The sequence below is a fragment of the Pollicipes pollicipes genome, unplaced genomic scaffold, assembly GCF_011947565.3.
Source record: "Pollicipes pollicipes isolate AB1234 unplaced genomic scaffold, Ppol_2.1 Scaffold_6138;HRSCAF=7277_pilon_pilon_pilon, whole genome shotgun sequence".
Taxonomy (NCBI): Eukaryota; Metazoa; Arthropoda; class Thecostraca; order Pollicipedomorpha; family Pollicipedidae; genus Pollicipes; species Pollicipes pollicipes.
Genome location: NW_023596818.1, coordinates 21709198 through 21715201, shown reverse-complemented (window position 1 = coordinate 21715201; position 6004 = coordinate 21709198).

Below are 6004 nucleotides of genomic sequence, written 5' to 3'. Positions count from 1 at the left end.
GCTCGTAGACGCAGCAGCCCCTTCCAGGTACATTCGGCCCGCTCGTAGACGCAGTAACTCCTCCCAGGCACATTCGGCTCGCTCGTAGACGCTGCAGCTCCTCCCAGGCACATTCGGCCCGCTCGTAGACGTAGTAGCTCCTCCCAGGCACGTTCGGCCCGCTCGTAGACGCACTAACTCCTTCCAGGCACATTCGGCCCGCTCGTAGACGCAGTAGCTCCTCCCAGACACATTCGGCCCGCTCGTAGACGCACTAACTCCTTCCAGGCACATTAGGCCCACTCGTAGACGCAGCAGCTCCTCCCAGGCAAATTCGGCCCGCTCGTAGACGCTGCAGCGCTTGTCAGGAACGTTGAGCTGCGTGACCCGACCGCTCGGCCAACCTCGGCCGACATTTTAACCTGAGGCGGCAGCGGCGCGGAGCTTTGGCGGGTGGAGTTGACCGCCCCGTTCGCGAGGTCCTGAACAGAAAGCTGCATGCTGGATACGGAACTTTCCAACCCACTAACCTGCTAACGTCGGACCCGCAAGAACCCGCGATTTTTTGGCCGGGTTGTGGGCAGCACTTGACGTGCTTACGCGGGCCGAAACATTGTACCCCAAAAATGATGGATTTTTTGTACTTCAGTTTTTGAACCATAAAAATATGTGTGCTACAAAACACCGCACAATCATAAGCAACTCAAATCTTGTTCTTTATAAAAAGTTTCATTGACGAAAGCTCCTTGCAGACATGGCACCAGTGAACCATGTTGCACAAATTGAACAGCTTTGAGCAAACAGCTCACTGAAAAAACTCATGAATAACAACCAAAGTTTTCAAAGCTTGGGCTGATTTCATTGAGTAATTAAGAGGGTGACTGATTGGAACACAGCGACTTTCTGCCCTTGGCTACCATTGTGAGGGTAAGGCGCTTTTTGTTATAAAGGAGAAACGACAACATGTAGATTGCAATTAACTTAGGTATAATAGGCTAATAAAGGGTCATGGCAGACTCCTGCAGGCTGGATCCCTGGCTGGCTGGGGCGGGCCGGGCCGCGGTCTGGCATTTTGGGGGAAATTCGTGTCTCTGTTGCATACATGTGACAATGCGCCGAGCAGCAGCGACCGCTCGGGACACTGCATCGCTGATGCTGGGCGAGCTCTGTTACATACGTGCGACAATGCGCCGGGCAGCAGCGACCGCTTGAGACACCGCATCGCTGATGCTGGGCGAGCTCTGTTACATACGTGCGACAATGCGCCGGGCAGCAGCGACCGCTTGAGACACCGCATCGCTGATGCTGGGCGAGCTCTGTTACATACGTGCGACAATGCGCCGGGCGGCAGCGACCGCTTGAGACACCGCATTGCTGATGCTGAGCGAGCTGCACCTCGGCGGCGTCTGGAACCAGTGGTCGGCGGCAAAGTCACAACTACAGCCCCGCCTGATGCGCAGCCGGGCATACTGCACCGCTTCTTTGTTAACGTGTGCTTAGTGACAGTTGCCTGCGTCATCGATGGCAGGACGCGACAACCAAACCAGTGTGAGCTTTACCAGTCGTCACCCGCTCAGTAACGCACAGTCGATTTCAACAGGACTTTAATGGGGTTACCTTACCTACGTAACAGGAATGCATCCAACACTTGTGGTAATGGCGTCAGCGCCCAAATCATACAACGATCTTTCGGTTCCGTCTGGCGTGTCCTTGTAGATTATATTAATGGATGTGTTGCCACCGAACTGGTGCCAAACGCATGGAAGGATTTTTATATAACATCTTTTTGTGAAACGAATGGTTTCACGGACCCTGTTACACCTAGACAAATTTCTGTTAGTTACGTTGACTGGAAAATTGCTAAACACATCGCATATCCCTGGCTTGGCGGTTGCTTTTACACGCCATGACCCGTTGGCTCTTTCACAGAACGGCTATAAATACCATTGTTTAACTGAGGCAGCCTTTATCGAAGCAGCTGAAAACACCGTAGCCTGTACAGGCCGAAGTAAAGTTCCTGTTTTGGCTTTGATTGATCTCGAGGAATGTTTGATGCAGTTAGCCTCAATAAACTTCTGACAAAACTCAATCACTGCAATATTGACGCTGAGCGGCTGGAAACTTGCACGATCACACACAAGCCCGCATGCACAACAGCAACGGGAAACGCACCGTCTCTTCCCCACTTTCCATCATCAGCAGACTTTGTTGGGGGGCGTCATTAGAGCCGCCACAATTTTCCTTTTTATAAAGTGATTTGTCACTTGACTCCAAAGGCGCAGCCACATACCAACACGCTGGTGACGCACATGTTTTGGTCATGGACATGGAGCATGGCATGCACTTCCTGACAGCTTAGCTGAAGAGGACCCCGGCTTCAGCATCTCCCAACAGGAATGAGCCCATTCCGTGAAGATGGCACGGCTGAAAAACAGCTGAGTGTTTTGACTCTAAATGTATGCTACCAATCACGATGTGTTTGGCATATGCGCTGGACATCGGTCCTCAGGGTCTTTTATGTGGGTGTAGGTCTTTTAATGCGTTCTTTTGTGCCCTACAACTTATGATACGTTTGCTCGCTATCTGTACTTAGTCCCTCTTTCTTGAGTGTTTTCTTGACATATTACTGCGATATGTAAAAACGTCTTGCTAGCAGGCGTTGTCATATACCAACTCTGCCTTCAGTCTCTTTCATCAGTCATCGCCCGAATCCTCGCGTCATTTCACTTTTTAAGATATTGTAAACGGCCACTCGGACGGTTCCATGTATCCAAAGCAGCGGACAACAGCAGCTTTGAAAGCGCCAGAGTTGGCTTGCGCATATTAGTATTTGATGAGTATTTGGGGTGTTATAGTGAGTATTTGGGGTATCGCACGCGGATCAGCTCTGATCCCTCCGAACTGATCGTGCTCAGCTGCGCCCCTGATGCCGCCTCTAGTCGCAGTGATGCTTAAGTATGGTACATATTGAAGAATGAATAGTGGTCTTGAGTTTGTAAAGGGTAATGTTGACTTGACAGTCGCGAGGCCTTTTAACTTGAGGTGATCTGCGTACTATCAAACCTCTTTGCCACGAACCTAATGGGTTTGCAGCTGATGCTATAATGAAATTATGACATCTCACATAACTCGATTTTATCGATATTTCTCAGTCCGACACAGTGATAACACGGCTGCTCAGGTCACAGCTAAAGATCCGCCAGCGGATTGTGCCCAGAACGGGGCAGACGTACTGTGCCGTCCAGACGTTAAGCACCGCGACGAAGCACCTAATTGCGTCAGGAGCGTTGAACTGAAGCTCACGTATCCACACTTCAGCCGCACGCTCACAGAGCGCTTGAGCGCGGCGGGCTGGGCACTTGGCTAAAAGCTTTCATCGCCGCGGCGGCGCTCAGCTCTCGCGCGGCCAGTGCTGGCGTCGCCCGAGCCGACCCCATCGGTAGCTGCTGACTCAGTCAGCTCCCGTGCGCGAAAGCCCCGGTGGGATCGTGTCGGGCCTCTCGGCAAATATGTCGGGGTCAGTTGGAGACCTGCCGACTCGCCGCTGGAATCCTGAGCAGGGTGATGCCGCGGTCAGGGCGCCTCGATGCGGTCCGCTTCAGAGCCGGTGAGAACGGAGCGTGCTGGGACGTGGGAGGCTGAGTCTGATATGGACGGCCTGTCGACGGCCTCGGGCTCCGAAACGGGCCAGCTATGATCACAACTAACGTTGAATTTATACAATATGATAGAAGATAGACGACAAAATGAAGCCAGGAATGCAGTATCAGCTAATGGTCACAGGCAAAAGCGGAAGGCCAGGGTACAATACCGGAAACGATGCCGTTGCGTGCATGTTTTCGTTTCCTTTGAAACACTTCAATAGCCCGCGCGGGTATTCAGTTGTAAAGCCTGTAGAAATACTGATCCATCTCCATTCTGCCCTCTACAGATGTTTTGACAAAAAACGCCAGGTCGCCGTCCCGGCCGGTCCTGTTTGTGAGGCTAATGGCGCGGTGGCTGCGGTCGCTGCCCCGCCGGCCCAGCTTAACAGCAGCCGGCGGCGCCGAGCCCTGTGCCGGACGGGCCGGTCGGCCGTGCCGCTACAGGCTGTTGTTTCTCGCTGACGACCTGCCGCCGCTGCCAAGACAAATGTGCTCCCCGTCCGCGGCGCCGCGGCCTCCAGCCGCCCCAATACCTGTCCGCTGTTGGCTCAGCCCGGAAGCGTCGACAGCAAAAACAGAGAGGAATCTGCCGCATCGCACGTCATCCGGATACCCGTTACGCAGCTCAACAATTTGTTCCGCTCGTCTTGTTTAGGTTTTTGTGTTTTCCTCCACTCGCCTGTAATCCGTCTGTCCCTTCCACAAATCTCCCCCCCCCCCCCCCCATCTCTCCCTCTCCGCCCCAGAAGCATCGCGGGTATAGGCATATGCCTATCTCTCACCCTGGAAAGGGACGTGGTTGAAGGTGTACTACAGCATTTATACGCCAAATTGAGCTATCTTTTCTAGCTAACTGTAGCCCAAATTCAATGTTGCGCATTCAAAATGTTGTTGAAATTTTAGCTTTTGAGCCCGTGGAGGGACTTAATGCTAGGTCTCTTTGTCCAAATCGATCGAAAACGAACTTATCATGAAACTTAATTACAAAAACACCACTTGTAACGAATAAAGTCTTTCATTCTTTCCATCCATGTAGTCGAGTAGCATTAAATTTGTGATTCGGTTTTTCACAACCCAGAGCCATCGAGGGCATCTTAACCACTTAAATGTCAATAAGACCGCCAACAATAGAACCATGAGCATCAGACCTTCCTTTTCTGTGGTCAGTGAAGCCGCACAACGGATTCATTCGAGCACAGTCCAGCTAAAAATTGCAGGCTTTATCCAGGACTATAAACTTCGTAATGCTGGCTGTATCCAAGTCACAAACAGGGTCTGCGCGGCGTATCTAGTGCCACAAACTTTGATGCAACAGCGGAACGTAATTCCGCAGCCCTCCCTGGGGAGCTCGAACTCGACGTGGACATTCAGAACGTGCGTGGGCATATGCTCCATAGCGTTCAGATACAACGTCGCATGTCCAAATAAACAACGAACCTGGGAGCGCCATCCTGTCACCACAATGCACCGCCTCACCTGCCAGAGACTGGCACCGTCAGCGCAGCGGCGGCGGCGTTGCGAGGCTTCATCAGAGGCCCGCCCGCGCGCGGAACACGGCCGCGGCGTGTCCTCCATAGGCCGGGAACACGGCCGTGGCGTGTCCTCCATCGGCCGCGGCACGCGAGCGGGTGATCAGCGTGTGACGGCCGGGCCGGTGCCGGCCGCCGCCACCGGCGCGCCTGGCACCACGGCCGCCCGGCCACGCACGGAGTCCGCCTGACCGGCAGCGGCGGGCCAGCCGACAGGCACGCGCCGCGAACAGCCAGGCGGCCGGGACGGGGCGTGAGTGACGGTGGCGTCGGCACACACCATCGGACGGTGGTCGGAGGTGTTTACAGGCGAGACAAGCAATGAGGAGGGTGCTTACAAGTGGGCGAGCAGTCACAGCTTACCACAGGAGAGATGGGGGAGGGTGGCTGGAGGAAGGGAGGAGGCTGGAGGAGCGCTAAAGGCGATATTTAGGTCGCTGCTTTCCGTCTGGCGCCAAATGGGTTAATGCAAATGCATCCCGAAGATCCGGTCGGTCGCAACTTCTGCGCCCCTCCCCCCCCCCCGCCCCTCATCGTCCCTAAAGACGAGCGATGACGAGGCTGTTTACAAGTGCGTCGATGAATGATGAGGCTGTTTATAAGTGTGGCGAGCAGCGGTGAGATTGTTTACAGGTGTCGCGTGCAGTGGTGATGCCGTTTACAGGAGTAAAGAGCAGTAGTGACGCTGTTTACAGGAATAAAGAACAGTGGTTTACTGGTGTGTCGGCAGGTGATGTGACTGTTTGCATGTACGACGAGTAGTGGCGACGGTGTTTACAAGCGCGGTGAGCCGCAGTGAGGTTGTATGAAGCTGTGGTGGTTGCAGAGAAACACGTTTAAGCATGTTTTGTT